This window comes from Sinocyclocheilus grahami, unplaced genomic scaffold (genome assembly GCF_001515645.1).
Source record: "Sinocyclocheilus grahami isolate Dianchi unplaced genomic scaffold, SAMN03320097.WGS_v1.1 scaffold436.1, whole genome shotgun sequence".
NCBI classification, from domain to species: domain Eukaryota; kingdom Metazoa; phylum Chordata; class Actinopteri; order Cypriniformes; family Cyprinidae; genus Sinocyclocheilus; species Sinocyclocheilus grahami.
In genome coordinates, this window is record NW_015505615.1 from 396994 (window position 1) to 417117 (window position 20124).

At 33.9% G+C, this 20124-nt stretch overlaps 1 pseudogene; it reads right to left on the bottom strand.

The window, feature by feature from the left end:
* The window catches only part of LOC107551863 (immunoglobulin superfamily member 11-like), a 23727-nt pseudogene extending 11899 nt beyond the window's left edge, over nt 1-11828 (bottom strand).
* Between the last annotated feature and the right edge of the window lie 8296 nt (nt 11829-20124).

Below are 20124 nucleotides of genomic sequence, written 5' to 3' on the forward strand. Positions count from 1 at the left end.
TGTGTGTGCGTGAGTGTGTGAGTGAGTGAGTGAGTGAGTGTATGTGTTCAGGTTAACTTCACAGAGTTACAGGTAAGAGTGTGTGATTATGTGTGTGTGTGTTTGTGTGTGTGTGAGTGTGTGAGTGAGTGAGTGAGTGAGTGTATGTGTTCAGGTTATCGTCACAGAGTTACAGGTAAGAGTGTGTGTGTGTGTGTGTGTGTGTGTGTTATCTTCACAGAGTTACAGGTAAGAGTGTGTGATTATGTGTGTGTGTGTTTGTGTGTGTGTGAGTGTGTGAGTGAGTGAGTGAGTGAGTGTATGTGTTCAGGTTAACTTCACAGAGTTACAGGTAAGAGTGTGTGATTATGTGTGTGTGTGTTTGTGTGTGTGTGAGTGTGTGAGTGTGTGAGTGAGTGTGTGTGTGTGTGTGTGTGGGCAGCAGGTGAATGGGGTTTGGCCTGCAGTCATTTATGAAAATATATCAGACGGAATCAAAAGACGAGGCGATAAACCTGCGCTCTGCGTTTGAAGCCCTACAAAAGCCCACACTGCTCATGTCTGAGGCCGGACCACACGCGTGTGCTTTAACATGTGTGCGTTACCCAGAGGGCAGTGCGCAGCTGTGTGTGTGTGTAAGTACAGTACAGGTAAAGAAAACAGGAAGAGCACGACATCAGGAAGAGTTTGCATGTGAACTTCAATGCATCTCAAACTGACCCAAGAGTGTGTTACAGCAGAGATTTTCCCAGCTAACAGAAACACAGCCTAGGAATGTTTTGCTAACGTACCTATTTCAAAACATCCAGTTTTTAAAAAACAAACATTTAGGGAACATTCCATTTTATCAATTTTGCAAACATTAAGGGAATGTTACTTTAGAATGTTCACTGAACGTTCAGAAACAGTTAGTTAATTAAAAAAACTAATACATTTAGAAAAACTTCCATGAACGACGTATAAATAATGTTTTTGTGCTAACGTTTTGAGAACATCATTCAAAACCAGATACTTCTATTATCATTTCTGGAAGAACATTTGTTCATAACTATGAGATAAACTTAGGAGAACGATGCCACACCTAACAATGGCTAGTGACAGAGAAACTTTACCGGCCATAAATACTTTTCACCAGACATGAAACTGTATGTGTATTAGTTCATTAAAAAACAGGAAAAACAATTGCAATTGTTTTTGTTTTTTTAGTACTATTTATTTATTTAAAATATGAATATTAAATACATATAGTGATATTTCTTTATTTTTTGTTAAATTTGTATAATTTTATTAACTAATAATAATTATTATTATTATATTAAAAATATAGAATTACTTATTATATTACTAGTTAATAATAATTATATTATTATTATTAATCAAATTATAAAAATAAAATATTTAATAATAATACTTTTAACTTGTATAATAATAATAATAATTTATATAATAATAATAATACTATTTGTAATATATTTTTTAAATTGTTATTATTATTATTATTATTACTACATTTAACATTCTCAGACATTATTAGAATTAATAAAAAAAAGTTACTGGCCAAGTGGCGAGTAACACTCTTTCGTATACTCACCAGTGCTAATTTTTCCTCACATTTGGTGCTTGGCGAGTGTTAATTTGAGGCGTTGTGTGATTATATAAACTATGTTAAAAAGCTTGCTGATCCGATCAGATTTGAGCGCTGTTTATTCGTGCTAACTGAGGTGCTCAGGTGTGAATTCTTGATCTTCAATCTGCTCTAGCTCTGAATAACTACAACAGCAAACACGTGATGTTCTCAAATTAGCTTTCAGAAAAGAAAAAAAAAAGATACAAACAACACTGCAGTTTTCCTCCTGTGTAAATGACCGTTCTCAACGAGGTAAGTCTCATTAGTCTGATACTAATGAACGTGCCGCTTGATTATATTCTAATATAGCAAGCATAAACAAACAATCATTAGAACGACCTGCGAAAATAATTACGGCTGTTTTCTGGTGCCGTGACCCGGGTTTGCAGTTTCTCTTGATCTTATTTATTTATTTGCCATTTCTGTATATATAGTCCAGCAGTAAACATGGGAATGTTTGTGGAGGGCTGCTGGTCATTCTGGTGTGCGTTTACGGGGCGCTGAACTGCATCCATGCACAAAGTCAGATGAAGGTCATGTTTTAAGTAAATGAATCACTGGCTCTGTCTCAGCATCCGACCGACACGCTCATGATTTCTGCCCTTCTCTTCAGCTTTCTCAGTCCGTTAATGAGCATAGTGAAGGTGCAAAATCTCAACAGGAAGTCTACAGTCACATGCTGTCTTCAAAGAGAGACTTGAGAGGGAAAAAACAAATGTACTAAAAGTGGAAACCATGAAATATGAAACGTGAAAAACACTTGTGTTAACACTCCATCAACACCGCAAGCAACAAAAATACATCATTCCCATTCAAATCAATGAAGGTGTCTATTCTTGAACTTGCATTTAAGCAAATGAATACGTTAAAAAGAAAGATTCCTTATAATATCATTGCTCATTTTTCATTTTCCAATTAACCCTACCAATGCATAAAAAATGCATGGTTTTTAGTAAAACTATATATATATATATATAAGAGATATATCCATTTAAAAAAATAGCAACACATTTGCGTTCCGGATATTAAATATGGCTTTACGCATGATGTTATTTAGACCTTTTGTACATCTATGGAGTTAGATTAGTCTCAAGAATACTTTTGCAAATTATATTTAGCCTATTTCCTATATATCACAAAGTTTTAGGACTGAATTTCACTCCACCGCCACATATCGATGAACCACTGCAGCATGAAAAATCTACCTTTTTCATCTGAAAGTCCAAGTTTATGCAAGTAAAATTAATGTATTTTGTTTGAAAACATTTCAGAGTAATATTGTTGTTTTGTCAGAAAATGAATATTTAGGTTTTATAAAGTTAGACGTTTTTGAGCCATCAAGAGTTATAAGCCCAAAAGAATTTAATTAAATAAAGTCGATGGTAATTCTCAGTTTATATGTTCCTATAAATTTCACACAATGATATATTCAAATAAAATTTCTCACAAATCATAATATAATATAATATCATAATTCATTATGTTTTTCTTGCATTACACCAATTCTGAAAAAAATTCTAAATTTTTTAATGATCAAAATGGGAGGTTAATATAGAAAAAAAACATAACACTGTAAAACATTGAAATCTTTGCACATTCACATGTTGCTAAGAAGTTATTAATCAGATGCAATATGGTTTTAGCTGAAAAAATATTAAGTTATGAAGCTTACATACCACCAGGTCAAAAAAGTTGCATGCAGACTGAAAATGCATTGGTCGGGTTAATCCTTATGGATATGATCAAGCACTTTCCTGAATTGTTTCCTGCTGAATATTGTTGCACCCCAAAATACAGCACATTGCATGTAAGTGTGGTTAAGATTAATATGTCTGTATGTGGTTTGGTTTATCACCTGCTCTGGCTGGTTGGCGTTGGCCAGCGGCGTGACCATCCATATGATGTAGAGATTATTGAGCGCGGCGCTGGTGGTGAACGTACAGGGCAGGACGGCCGCCTGACCTCTGGCCACCTGAACGCTGCTCTGACTCACCGTCACTTCCAGCGCACGCACACACACTGAGGAGAAAACACACACACACACACGTGAGTGAAAAATATCATGCATATTAAACACACAGCCAACAGTTAGTATATACACTCAATTCAATTATTGAGAACATTAGTTATACATAATGGAAACAGGTCATACTCTCACATGAACATGATATAAAATTCTACTCATTATCCCACATCTGTCCATATTTTTAGACAGCAATAAATTCATCAGACATTCTTAAAAAGGTCTAAGTGATGCTGCAGTGTGTTCTTTTTTTCTCTTTGGCCAAAAACCGAAAATGCCGTTTTTGGCCGATAATTTTCGGCGGCCGAAATTTGAGTGCATCCCTACTAGCAACCTTCAACATTCAGCAAAAGTGGTTGAAATAATGTGAATCTAGCTCAAAGTTTTGAAATAATGTTGAATGGGAATTGGTTGTAAAAATGTGAACAAAATACGATAAAACTTTACAATAACTCTATGTATCTATGCCTTTACAATACAATGTTTTCTCAACATTGAAACAATTTGAAACAATGTTTCATGCTAAATGCTTGTAAAAACGTTACATAATACAGTGACATTTCACAGGAAGGTAATGCATTCACTAACTTTAACTACTAATGAGCAACTCATTTGTTATAATATTTATTAATCGTTGTTAATGTTAGTTAATAAAAATATGACTGTTCGATGTTAGTTCATGTTAGGTCAGGTCCATTAAATAATATTAACAGATACAATGTTTTAATACATTTTAATAATGTATTAGAAAATTTAATTTAACATTAAGATTGTAAATATACTTAGAAATCAACACTGAAATTTTGAAATAATATTAACAGATGCAACTTTTGATTAGAATAATATATTAAATGACTGATAAATATTTTAGAAGGAATTATCAGTCATTGTTAGTTTGTGTTAACTAATGTTAAAAAAAGTGTTACCAAACATACTTAATCAACACTGAAATTTTGAAATGATATTAAGAGATTTACAATTTGATTTTAATAATGTAAATGTTTAAATTAACATAAAGAATACACATTTTAGAAGTATTTTCATTTTTAGTTCATGTTAACTAATGCAGTTAACTAATGTTAACATACAAAACCTCGTTGTAAAGTTTTACCAAAAATACTTATAAATCAACACTGATTTTGAAAGACGTTGAAACAACACTGCAGTATCAACGTAGATTCAATTTGCAAAATCACATAACCTTGATGCACGACATTGAATAACTGTAGAAATGCCAGCTGGGTAAAAACAAACCAAGTCACATCTTGTTTTGATGGCGTGATTAGGTCAGACACAATCTCATGTCAAATGATACACACTCATGAGCTAAACGCATTAAACGTCTTCAACTGGGTTACGTCCTCAGAGGTCTGTGGGTGTTATCTGAACTCTTTAATGCTATTTATGGTTATATTGTTTATTTTAAGAACATCCTCATTCATGAATTTGATTGGATTAGCATGTGTATGAACAGCACAATGCCTCTAATCAGAAGAGATGAGCGGGCTCGTGTTTCCCAAGCCTCGTTAACACAATATCACATGATTATCATCTGGCCAATCACGTGGGAGGAAGTCAGATCCTCACCAGCTGCAAGTTATCAGTGAGTGACTACTAACATACCGCACAGGATACTACTTAAAAAAATAGTTTCACCCAAAAATGAAATTTGCTAACCGAGTGCACTGCATTCTGCGATATAGTTTCTCATGCAGTTAGACTGAACTCCATTCTGTACGTAACTAATGCATTTCACAGATCCTAATTACAGTCGAGCTCAAATGAATCCACAAAGGATCCTCGCACACGTAATCTCAGAGCTGTGGATTGTGTTGTAATCCTGTTTCATACACAGTAGCGTTTAAAACCCACCAGACTACAGCTGCATTCTGTCAATCAAATTACACACGCAAAGAAACAAAGACTAATAAAACAGGCTCATGCATTTCAAGTTATGAGTGAAACACCTGCAACTATTTAAAAATCAGCATGTGAAACCGTATGCAGTATGCATGCAATAACAAATGTATGTCTATGTGAAAGAGCAGTATTCAAGAGTCACATGATCTCGCTACGTGCATCTTTAAATCAGTTCAATTATTACCTTAGAAATAAAAACGCTAAATGCGAAAAATTGCAAACTTTAAATTACTTTGCTGAAATGTATTTGCTAAAAATCTAGTAATATATATACAGTATATGTATATTTTTTTAAACTTTGCATTTTGCATTTAGTGTATAATAGCATTAACTTTTGCCAGTCGGATCAAACACCGAGTCAATAAACATGTTAAAATTGTAGCTGTTATGGCTGTTCATTTGTCACAATGTAAATGGAAGATCACACCAATTATAAAAAATAAATAGAAATAATATTAAATAAAAGAAAACATCTGCAAACAAAAGATATTTTCCATTTTTTATTTAATTTAAAAATGCATTAAATAAAGTCTACTCAAACAATGAGTCAAGAAAGCTGACGTTGCTTACAGCTCATTTCTTACACTGGAAGGTCGGATCAAGTGCACTGCATTGTGGGATACAGTATCTCACACAGTGTGCTCTGTTGCAAATGGCATATTTTGGCGAATGTAGAAGGTCATCTAGGTATTTTTTTTCATGCATACAGAAAATGTGCATGATGTGCACACTGCATACTACAGAAATAGTCCATATATAGCCACAGTGATCTTCATCCGGTGAGAAGTGCTGCATTCTGCAGCGTGTGTGAGTGTGTTTCATAAGGATAGTGCTCCAGAGAAAAACACTATCCGTCTCTCTGCGGGCTGCCGGGAGTAAAAGAGCACTCTGACACCTGCTTAGCGTGTTTCTGTATTTATGGAGAGAAGCTCCCGTCTCCATCACTCGCCTTTAATTGGGAAAATCACCTTGCTCGGCCCGGAGTCTCCAGCAGCGGTTTGGGAGAGAGCAGCGCTCCGCTCCTTCAGTCTACTAATGCCAACACATGCAGGAGAGTCCCGCCCCAGAGAGAGAGAAAAGAGGGAAGGAGGTGGATCTGTCATCTCATTCTTCTGGGCTCTAAACGGCCCCCACTCTCTCTCTCTCTCTCTCTCTCTCTTTCTCTCTCTCTCTATGAATGAGTTACAATTCAAGCACCTGCACAAAATGCTGTGAACATCATGAACACAGACAAGATCATCTGTGATCCTTTCTTACGAGAACAGATAATGAATGAAACTCGATTGCTCTTCCTAAAGAACATCTCAAATATAGAAGAGGAATAAATACAAATAAGATAAAATAAGAGTAAATATAAACAAAATGTAAAATAGAATAAATAAGGCATAGAATAAGAGTTCATATAAATAAAAAATAAAATAAGAAAATAATTTAGAATAGAATTATTAAAATATAAAATAAGAGTTAATATAAATAAAATGTCAAATAGAATAAATACAATATAAAACAATACATAAGATATAAAATAAGAATATATATATATATATAATTCTGCTTCTGATAATCTTATTTTATAAATAATGTGACAATCGTGTTCACCGTTTGTTTGAATATATGTCATTAACTAACTGCTTGAAGCTGCTTTGCAATGATTTGTATTGTGAAAAGTGCGATACAAATAAATATGAATTGAATTGAATTTGATCACATGCAATTAAACAGAAAAAAGACAGATTACAGCCAAATAATTGATATTTATGAGATTAAGAAATGTTACATTGCTAATTCATTTAGTTTTACATAACGTTCATCACACGGTCTGGGAATACATGAGAGAGGAAGGAAGTGACTGTGAGGAGCCACTGGAAAAACAGAATAAAACTACTAATTCATATTTCACAAACAAAGAAATTGAGTCTGCCTCAGAACACACACACACACACACACACACACACACACACACACGCACGCACTCATAAACACACACACACACACACACACACACTCCCATAGTCACACACACACACACACACACACACACGCACGCACTCATAAACACACACACACACAAACACACACACACACACACACACACACTCCCATAGTCACACACACACACGCACACACACACACACACACACACACACTTCAAAGCTCTGGGTTTGTGTACATATGATCACCTGAGGAAAACACACACCTACAGATGAGCACAAACGGACCAAACCTCTTCTGAACAAACTCATGTTCTGAGGTCTGAGAGATCACTGCACACTTTTAATACCTCAAAAACTCAAATCATTTCCATTGAAGATCATCAGTTTGATGCTTCACGACTTTCCTGATCTTATGAGAATTGAATAAAAATTTAAAATATAATAAGATATAAAACAAGAATTATTGTAAATATAAATAAATAGAAAACAGAATAAATAAGACATAAAATAAGAAAAATAAAAATGAAATGTAAAATATAATAAGATATTGATTAAAATAAGATGTAAAAAAATAATATAAATAAGATATAAAACAGAACAAATATAAATAAAATGCAAAATATAATACAAAGTAATAAGAATAAATATAAATAAGATATAAAACAGAATAAATAAGATATAAAACAGAATAAATAAGATATAAAGCAAGAATAAATGCAATGAACAATTGCATGTCATGAATCTCTAACTGGCCTGTAATCTGTAGAAATGCTCTCATGCTATCATGTTGTCTTGTAATTTTAGAGGAAAAATATTTTAATAAATTCAGAAGAACTTAATAAAATTATTTAAAGGCTAAATAACAGGTTAATTTGATTTATTTTTTAAATAAATAACAGGTTAATTTCATTTTACACATGTTCAGACATCGATCATTGATTTAAATGAAGACAGTAAAGGGAATCTGAACAGAACATGAGGGTCAAATAAAAAAATTCTGCACATACTGAAAATAAATAATCAAAGCATGCTGGGCTTCTTCTGTAATGGCACCGTTTGCCCTGGACGACATTAGAGACAGACTGAAGTGTGTGTGTGTGTGTGTGTGTGTATTAAAGGCTAAACTGATCCAAAGTCACAGACAGATGGAAACTTCACGATCAGTGTTTCTTTCATATCAGTTCACACGTCCTGAACAAACACAGCGCACCTTTAATCAAAGCTCCGATGCGCATGAAATAATCAACAGACCCATCAACCTGCATATTAATGCATCTAGATTAATCATCATCATTGTGACAGCTGAGTGTGTTTGTGTTTATTATCTCACCGCCCAAATGAGACTCTTTAAAATTGTGGAAACAAATTATACTGTTTTCAAACCGGTTTCCTGAAACCGTCTACGCCATCAGTCAGTCAAACAGACAGTCCCGCCTCCAAACTCACTCCATTATCATTGTGACAGCTGAGTGTGTTTGTGTTTATTATCTCACCGCCCAAATGAGACTCTTTAAAATTGTGGAAACAAATTATACTGTTTTCAAACCGGTTTCCTGAAACCATCTACGCCATCAGTCAGTCAAACAGACAGTCCCGCCTCCAAACTCACTCCATTGGTTGAGACAGAGGTTGACCTTTTTAGCTTTAAAACACTTTAACTTAGACATATTAAGAAGTTATGCTCAATATTTAGTGACTTTATGTACCTTAAAAAATCTAAATGGTCTAAAAAATTACACTGCTTCATAAAAACTATGAACCTTTTAAAAAAGAGAATGTAAAGATGGAAGTGATACTGTATACCTCCTGCTCCCTTCAGAGGGTCGCTGGCACATACCTCACACACACACACACACACACACACACACACACACACTCTGTCCATGTTTACAGGATGCTGGTCATAGCAAGAAGCCACCTGCTCACTTTGTATCATGAAGAGGAAAGAAAAAATTGGACAAAACCAACAGAACAACATGAACAACACAATGAAAATGACGGCTGTGTCTCAAAACTAAGCGAGTTGCCTTATTAGGGATCATTTTTCGGCATTTAAAGGGCTTTTCACACTTCACATGAATCCTGAGTTGCCAGATTTCAACATTTCACACTTCTCTTAAAGAAATTAATACTTTTTTTCATCAAGAACGCATTCAATTGATCAAAAGTGTCAGTAAAGACAAATGTCTATTTCAAATAAATGCTGTTCTTTTGAACTTTCTATTCATCAAAGAATCCTGAAAAATAAAATGTATCAGTTTCCACAAAAATATTGTGCAGCACAACTGTTTTCAACATTGATAATAATCAGAAATGTTTCTTGAGCAGCAAATCAGCATATTATACTGATTTCTGAAGATCATGTGACACTGAAGACTGGAGGAATGATGCTGGAAATACAGCTGCGCATCACAGAAATAAATTACATTTTTAACAGATATTCACATAGAAAACAGTTATTTTAAATTGTAATATTTCAATATTTTTACTGTATTTTTGGTCAAATAAATGCAGCCTTGGTGAGCAGAAGGGACTTCTTTCAAAAGCATGAAAAAATCTTCCAAACCCAAACGTCTGAACACAGGTGTATATTTTTATATTTGCACACTCGCACTCGGTCAGTCTCAGATAACATTGAATGCAGCATTTGGAACTCGCCCATGAGTCCGAAAAATGTTGCCTAGGCAGGCAGCTCCGTTTAATCAGTCAGTGAAGCAGGAAATTATGTCATACTGTAAGTAAAGGTCAGTTGAGAACGGTGAAGTTCAGTCTGTACCTGCTCTGCACAATTCCACTACAGCTAAAACAGATTCAAAGGTTTTTCTTACACCTTTCCTTCAGTCGGCTAAAACGGGCAAAGCTTCATCAGTCCCTCCCACTCCTCTGTTAAAAATACCTGCTGATCTGAGATCAGTTTAGCTCAGTGTTTAACACAGTGCCATTAAAGACTCAGATCAGTGATCATCAGTGACGCTTTCTCTCTGTGGACACAAAATAAAAGATCAACCGATAATCGGTTTTACCAATATATTTCTCCAGTATTCATTTTTCATATCGGTTTTGTTTATCGGATCCACCAATAAAAGAATGCATGCAAGACTTATTCCTGGATTTACGCTCAATGCTCAATAAGCTACAGTTTTCTTTACTTATTAGCATAATAAACAATTAAAAAATTTAAACCTTGTTTTAAACTAAAACTAAACGTTACCTATTGTTATTTTTTATAGTTTAATCTTGTTTTTTTTATAAAACTGTAACAAAGTTAATATTATTGTTGCTTTTTAATAGTATAATCTTTTTTTATAAAACTATTATTGTTGTTTTATAGTTTTTTTTTAAAACTGTAAAATATTGTTAATATGATTGTTGCTTTTTTAAAGGTTAATCTTTTTTATAAAACGGTAACATATTGTTAATATTACTGTTGCTTTCTTATAGTTTATTTTTTTTGTAAAACTGTAAAATATTGCTACTATGATTGTTGCTGCTATAAAAACATGCTATGGTTTTATTGTTGTGATACAAAGATGAAATAGAACAAACAAAAAAAAAGTAGAAAATGAAATATCGGTTCTGCATATCGGTTATCGGTTTCAACTCAAATCAATATTTTGTGTCTAAATATTTACTTATGTGGCAAGTAACCATGTAATAAGCATGATAATGTACATCCAGCCGGTTGTTACTACAGAATATCGCTTCTCATCAGGGGTTATTCTGCGTTAACAACCAGCAGGATGTACATTATCCCTTACTTGTATCTTTTTAGTATCAGAGATCTCAATATGATCTCAAACATTTCTCATCAAACTCTCCCAAGATTGAATGATGCTCATTTTAATGTTCATTTTATTTCTCTTATTGTCTAATTGTAACATCTATTGAGTCTGTTTTAGTTAAAGTTAATTGCCGATATCCGATATGCTGATATTTTTCAACTTATTCTGGCCGATAGCTGATGCTGATTTCAAGTCATTATCGGCCGATTCCGATAGCGTTCCGATAATACCATGCATCCCTATACTAAAAATGTACTTACAATGAAATCTAACTGAGAACTCCACTGCGTCTCAGAGTCTGAGCGCTAGTGTCTGGCTGCATTTACACTGGCACAAAAAAATCAGATTTTTTGCTCACATCTGACATAGATCAGAATTTGTTGCACACGTGTAAACACAAAAATCTACACAAGATCTGATTTTTTTGCATCCGATCTGAGCCACTTCCAAATGTGGTTTTAAATCAGATACATATCCGATAGCTGGACATCCGACCTACGTCTCGAACACACATATCCGATTCCCCGCAGAACTCCCAATGCCAGGGTGACACGTTTGCCCATAAAGATTGTGTTTTAATGCCGGTGTGCTGTTTATTGAGATGGAAACGTTATATAGGTAAGAAATTGTACATTAAGGAGCTGGTTTTCAACCCCTGCCCCGTGAATTTTATAAATACAGCTAAAAGCTACATTATATTTCTCAGCAATGAGGTGATAACTTAGCAGTTTTTGTAATTAAACCAACAAGCTTCACTTTCGCTTGCGCATTCTTTTTCTCTCTCTGCTGGCAAATAATAATGGCCACTTGACGTGAATTATATAAATAATTTTAATAGCACGGCCATTCAAAACCCGAGGGTCTACCATGTGCATAGTAAAGCGATAACTTGGGCGGGAATTAATTTAAACACAGATATCGGATACCAGTCATGTCTAAAGTGAATGTAAACAGGCAGGTCAAAAGATCGGATCTGTGCATTAAGACTTGCAGTGTAAATGTAGCCTCTGTTTGAGAGGACAGGACTGGACGTGGTGTGATGTGAGATCACTCCCACAGGTAGCAGCCCCGTTACCTGGCACGTCCTCGCCGCGTTTGGCCGCTATCCCAGGCTGCTTGGGAGGGCAGCCATATTGTGAGGATAAAAATAGACTCTCTCACTCACGGCGCGTTCATTTTCATGCTGATAAGAAGCTTCCCTCGGCTCTCATGAGGAGTGAGATCTCCCGCTGGACGAGGGCCTTCCTGCGACTGACTCACGAGCGCCTGGACCTCCGACAGTAAGTGATGCTCGTCTGAAGATACTAAAAGTGCTCATATTTTACACCTGTACAATGTTTGTTGATGTTTTCACAACCACTTTCTGTGCTCTCTCTGATTAGTTAGCATGAAGTAGCATTCAAAACCCATTTCACTTCCCTGATTTGACGAGTGAAACAATATTCACTGAGGAAAAACCTAGGATGGGATTAAAACAACACTTGAAGGTTGAAATTTAATTGGTTTTGGTGATGTCAGCACTAAATATAAGGACATATTTTGAATTATGATTTTTTTTTTCCTGTGGAATAATGTACTCTGATGAAATGTGCACTATTATTTTAATATTTAATCTGATCACATTTAAAACAACTTATATTCACTTGAGAAGCAAAATTCTATATGAGATATCTGTTGTATGTGAACCCATAATAAATGTGTAATATTTGTCATATTTTTTAATTTACATTGCATTGTTTTCTCCATAGCTTTTAAATACATAAATATTTTCTAATGAGAAACATCCCATTTGAAAACATTTATATTTATGACAGATAATTTTTGTATATACATCTTTATTGTACAATATACACTACTTCTCAAAGGTTTGGGGTCAGTAAGATTTATTAAGTTTTTGAAAGAAGTTTCTTCTGCTCACCAAGGCTGCATTTATTTGATCAAAAATACAGTAAAAATTGTGAAATATTATTACAATTTAAAATAGCTGTTTTCTAGGTGAATATCTGTTAAAATGTAGTTTATTTCTGTGAATTTTCAGCATCATAACTCCAGTCTTCAGTGTCACATGATCTTCAGAAATCATTCTAATATGCTGATTTGCTGCTCAAGAAACATTTCTGATTATTAGCAATGTTGAAATTTAGGCTAATATTCTTGTGAAAACTCTGATAAATTAAATTTTTAGGATTCTTTGATGAATAGAAAGTTCAAAAGAACAGCATTTATTTGAAATAAAAATCTTTTGTAACATTATAAATGTCTTTGCTGGCACTTTTGATCAATTTAATGCATCCTTACTGAATAAAAGTATTATTTTCTTTGAAATAAACCTCTGAACAGTAGTGAATTCTTGTTTGAAACATCAACTTTATCTTCCTAGACTCATTATGTATGTGTAAATTCTGTACAATACACAAATATTTCCTCAAAGATGGTTGGTCAGCGTTTCTCATATCAAAGACTCTGCAAAGAGCCAATTAATGCTAAATCTGGATCTCAGGGTGGTTTATTTCTGGTTCAGACTAATGAAAAACATCAGCACTTTCACTCTCTGGTTTGAGGGGAAACACTTGGGCAACCGAGGTCAGCAGAGGCCAAAGGTCGCGACCTGGCTGGTTTGTTGAGGGAGGAGAATTTAGAACTGAAGCTTTTTATACAAACTAGTGTAAAAAAAAATTTATTTTGCAGTTGGAAATAAAGTATGGAAGCATATAGGTAGCGAAATTCAATTTAAAATGCAATATGCAAAATGGCAATGCAATATTCAAAATGGCAATGTATTTCTGTATTTAAATGTACATTTTCCATTACCCATACGTGCAAAGTTTGGTGCAAAAGTAAAATGAAAATTAAATTTTATAATTTACATTTGCCATTTCCAACAGTAGTCTTAAAATGAGCCATTTTTTTAACATTTAAGGAGCCAAGCTGCCGTGTAAAGACTATAAATGGACATTACAAGCATTACAATAATGATATTTTATACCTAAAATAATACTCAACCATTTCCTGCATTCTGCTGTACTTCCCTGAATAAGTCTTTAAAGGTGTTGTAGGCTAATAAGTCGTTCTGAGTAATAAATTGAAAAAGCTCCCACCTGTATATGACTAAACAAAATAACATGTAGTTTACTTGAGGTTCTGCTATAAATGTGTTTATTAGAAACATTCATTTAAATTAATTAATTATACAATTTTTTATTTATTTATCATTATTGTAATGCTTGTAATGTCCATTTATAGTCTGGAGTACTATGGCGTCCGAACGCCATAAGCTTCATATATTTCTCTGTTCACGCTCCACTTCATCTGCAGTGAATTCAGCGATCTTATCAGATCTCCAGCCGCCATGTTACAAACGATCCAAACGTAACACGCTTCCACCAATCCCCGCCTTGAAGCAATGATTGACGGAGGGTGGGCGTGGTCAGCTTGGAATGCATTTTCAAATTGAATTTTGCTACAAATATCCCACGCGTCATGATGAAAATGTGACTAAGTGTTCTAACTGTTAGTCTAAATGCATTCAGGACAAATAGCATTTAAATGATCATTTTGCTACCATTTCTGCTTGAACATGTTACACATATTAAATCAATTTGTGTTATACATTTTCATTTTCATTTCGCAACTTATAAAGCATTCAAATGTGCATGCAATTTACATATTAAGACTACTGTTGGAAATGGCAAATGTAAATTATATAATTTAATTTTCATTTTACTTTTGCACCAAACTTTGCACGTATGGGTAATGGAAAATGTCAATTTAAATACAGAAATACAATGCCATTTTGAATATTGCATTGCCATTTTGCATATTGCATTTTAAATTGAATTTCGCTACCTATATGCTTCCATAATAAAGATGACTGGAGTGCATTTTGCAATAAAATACTATTTACATGCCATTTCTTTGTAATTATTTGTGCAATTTATGAGTGAAAATTGTTTCAAAATAAATTCTACAACATTTTTTCTTAGTACAGTCTATTAAAAATCCCAAGTCTGAGTGAAAACCTAAAGAGTTACAGTGTTTCTGTTCCTAGTACAGTATAATAAAGAATTAACGACTACATGGCAACATCTAGCATGCAATAAATGTTATTTATGAGGACCCATTAGAAGTTTTTGATAGACAGACATGGATGTGTAACGCTAGATCTTCAACGGATTTCTAATAAGGCTCTAATGGCAGCGGTGAGGGAAGATTATTACTTTTTTATTAAAGAGAATTGCTGCAGTATTAAGAAGCACATGCTCCGCTTTGATTCTAAGAAACGGCTGTGCAAAAGTTTCTGGCTCAGATCTGGAAGGCAGCTGCTGTCGCACGTTTGCCGAATTAGCATTTTTATCTTATTTTAATGGCAGCAAAGTGTGGTCTCTGCTGAAACAGCTGGTGTTAGGCTGTCATCGGCCGCTGGAAAGCTTGTTTTGCTGTGTGTTATGAATGCGTGCTGCAGTGTTGATCTGCGCTCTGTTTGCTTTGCTGCAGTGTGTAATGAGAGCTATCCCAGAGCTTTGATTAATGACTTTCATTTACCAAACTCCAGTCGCGGTGGAAGACGCACTATAAAGCTGTCCAGTAGCAAGAAGACAATATGCAAGCGCTGTGTTTCTGCAGACGTGAGACAGATGTACGCGTGCTTGTACGTGTCAATCAAATCTGTCCTTTACACAGAATACACTGCAAAAATGATTTTCTCACTCTGTATTTTTGTCTTGTTTTCCAGTACAAATATGTAAACATTCTTAAATCAAGATACATTTACTTGAGAAACAAAATGACTTAAGATTTTGTTAAGTCTTATTTTATGAAAAATTGATTAAACTTAAGTGAATTTTTATGCTTAAAAAATATTTTTTTCTTGTTTTAAGCATAAACTCACTAAATTGTGATTATTTTTTTGTGTAGAAAACAAGGCTTAATATCTTAGACTTTTGTTATTATTATAGTTAACTAAAACTAAAACCATAAAAAATTGTTAGTAGAAATAACAATCCTCACTGAAATAAAACAAAATAAAAAAAATAAATCAAACTTAAAAACCTAACTTGATGTACTAAAATAAATAAAACCGAAATAAAAATGAATAAAAAGTATATAGACTAATAAACTAATAACTAATACAAATGACAATAATTATATTATTATTTTATATATCAACAATTTTATATCAGCATATATAATATACACATATTATTTGTTGATAATAACACCTTGATATTGTATATGTTAACATAATATCAGGGTTATTATAGTTTACTAAAACTAAACCTGTAAAAAAAAACATTTAATTACTTGAAATAAAATAAACATGAACTGAAATAAAATATAAAAACGTAAACATTTTACTTCAGGTAGTTGCCAAGGTGACATTTCTCAGTTTAAATTGACATACTAAAATAACTAAAAAATAAAATGGAAATATACACACACACACACACACACACACACACACATTTATTAAAAAAATACTAAAAAAGTAAAAAACAAAAACAAAATTACTAATACTTTAAAATGACTAAAAACTTGACATTCTAAAATAAAGATTTTATTAGCTTAAAGACAGAGAGCTGCTTATAAAAGATCAGAAAATTATTTGAATATGAAAGTGAATTATCTTAAACAGCTAATGTGTTTTCTTTGCTTTCCCAAATTCACTTGTTCTGGACAAAAGGAGTGCTCGGGGTCTGTGGAAGACTTTAGAGAGAAAAAAAAAATAAATAAAATTAAGCTTAAAAAAATAAATAAATGTTTGTTCAGAGTTCTCAAATGTTCATAAAAACATGGAATGTAGTTGGACGTTTATCTAACGCTTTTTTAAATGTTGCTACTTGTTTCAGAGCGTTCAGAGAACATTCTAAAGTAACATTCCCATAATGCTGTTGAATTGAATGTTCACATAACCAATTAAAAAAACAATTAAAAAAACATTTGAAAAAACTGGACGTTCAGCGAACATGCATTCAGAAATAACACTTTCATAACTTAATGGTAACGTCAGTAAAACGTTCTTAGAACATGTTTTGGTTTTGTGTCATGTGACCCATTAATTTTGATCTACAGACAAAAAAAAGTGAAAGATTACACAAAAATTTGTTCATTAAACGCTCGTCTAGCGATCCCAATGCTCCAAATAATCATTTTAGATGTTTAATTACCTTTATTTGTATGTTTTCTAAGAGGAGCACCTTTTATTTGCTCACTTCTCATACTGACGGTCATCATAAAGGCACAAAAAAGTGCTTCTGACAGCGAGATCCCGATAAATATACACATAAACACAGAATTAGTATTTAAGTTTTCACACAAACATAATCTGTTATGTCTTAAAGGAGACATATTATGCCCCTTTTTACAGTATGTAATATAACAGTTTAACAGTTATGTCTGTGAAGGTAAACAGCTGGGAAATAAATGGCATGCTTTTATTTATTACAGACAGAACAGTTAGCATGCTTTGCTCAAACTTTCATCATGGCATTAGAGCTGCTACACCGTTGTTGCTTGCGAAAACACAATAACGGCGCCGTGGGTGGAAACTTACAGATTAAGGGGCGGTAATATTATAATGAGATCCCTTTGTATCGTCACAGAGGGAGCGAAATCAGACGCGCTGGTTTTCTCAGACGCTTGCAGAAAAAGGCTTCCCAAAACAAAGTTACTGGGTTCATCTTTTTCACGTTTCCTTGATTGGTAGATGCACCGGGGACCTGATTATAGCACTTACAACCTGGAAAAGTCAGATTTTCATGATATGTCACCTTTAAGTGAACGTTTGGGGAATTGTTAGGGAAAAACATCTGTGTAACATTATATTAGATCCGTGCGTTACAGTAGGTTTTAATATATAGGCCGTCTGTCTCATTAATGATAATCTAACAATAAAAGACAAGAGGGAATCACTCGCTGCTCTTGATTGAACCGCTTTTGTAGTTTTAATAATCAATTTATTTGTAATGAACAGACTAAAGGGATTTTTACATTTGATTATTTGTTTTTCTTACTTGAATGCTTTTGTTTAGATGTAAAATGAAAAAGGTAATGCATAATTTGTTTCTTTCTTATATTTGTTCTACTGTTATGCGACGACAAACAGTCACATGGACGTTTAGGGAGAGGATCTGAGATTCCCAAAGAGTTCTGAGAGGATCCCGACACTGTTTTGACTGTGGAAAACCGAAAGGAGTCAATATATGGCATGCATAGATTCGCTTTACCCCAGGGCTGTCCAAACTCGGTCCTGGAGGGCCGGTGTCCTGCAGAGTTTAGCCCTAACTTGCCTCAACACACCTAACTGGGAGTTTCTATGCCTAGTAAGAGCTTGATTAGCTGGTTCAGGTGTGTTTAATTGGGGTTGGAGCTCAACTCTGCAGGACACCGGCCCTCCAGGACCGAGTTTGGACAGCCCTGCTTTACACACAAAGAGAAATAAATAAGGTCCCGTGTGTTTAAGGGAACAGTTTAAGCAACTCATTTTACTTCAGTAAGTGAAACGAGATTCTCAGAAAGAGACATGCTACAGTGCACTCATTCTAAATTGTTTTAAACTACATTTTTATCATTAATATTTATTTTCTTTTTTAGTGTAAAATGCTATACTCCATCTAAAATGATTGTAAATTACATTTTTAATTTTTGCACATTTTTTTGTTTTATTTTATTTATGCTATACTCCATCTAAAATGATTTTAAACTACATTTTTATAATTCATTTTATTTTACAGTGTAAAGTGTTATATTCCATCTAAAATTACTGTAAATTACATTTTTCATTTTTGCAATTTTGTATCTTTTACATTTATTGTATTATTTTATTTTATTTTACAGTGTTACCTGCTATACTTAATCTAAAATTATTTTAAACAAAATTTTAATGGTTCTGTAATTCTTTATATTTTATTTTATTATTTTATTTTACAGTGTGACATGAATTTATTTGAAACTACATTTATTTACATTTATGATGCTTGTATAATTTCTATTTTGTATAATTTCTACTTTTCTATTAGATTTCATACATTTTATATTTTAACTTATTTAATTTTATTTTACAGTGTGACATGCTAAAAAAAGGTTTTGTTGGTATCAATTAATGTCGTTTGTGCTGATTCTGTGGTGTTAAATAATATTTTTGGCTTGAATAAAACCAGTTAATATATATGTTACCAATTTTAGGTCAGCATGTGAAAAGACCGCATGTCAGCCGCATGAGGTGAGAGGAGCAGAGCGAGTCACCAGATAAACGTGTGCGGCACATTTCACACAGATTACCAGATTAGGCCGATCTGACAGAGACTCGCGGTCAGACGAGGATCCGCTTTTCTGCTCTGTTCAGACGGAAAGAATAGACTTTGTGCTCGATGCTTCAATCCATTTCTTCAAAGGCAGGAGAGAATAAGAGAACAAGAAAGAGGAGATGACAGGTGTGAAAGAGGAAAAGAACAGCAGAAAATGCTGAGACAATGCGACGACAAACAGTCACACGGACGTTTAGGGAGAGGATCTGAGATTCCCAAAGAGTTCTGAGAGGATCCCGACACTGTTTTGACTGTGGAAAACCGAAAGGAGTCAATATATAGCATGCATAGATTCGCTTTACCCCAGGGCGGTCCAAACTCGGTCCTGGAGGGCCGGTGTCCTGCAGAGTTTAGCCCTAACTTGCCTCAACACACCTGCATTACACACAAAGAGAAATAAATAAGGTCCCGTGTGTTTAAGGGAACAGTTTAAGCAACTCATTTTACTTCAGTAAGTGAAACGAGATTCTCAGAAAGAGACATGCTACAGTACACTCATTCTAAATTGTTTTAAACTACATTTTTATCATTAATATTTATTTTCTTTTTTAGTGTA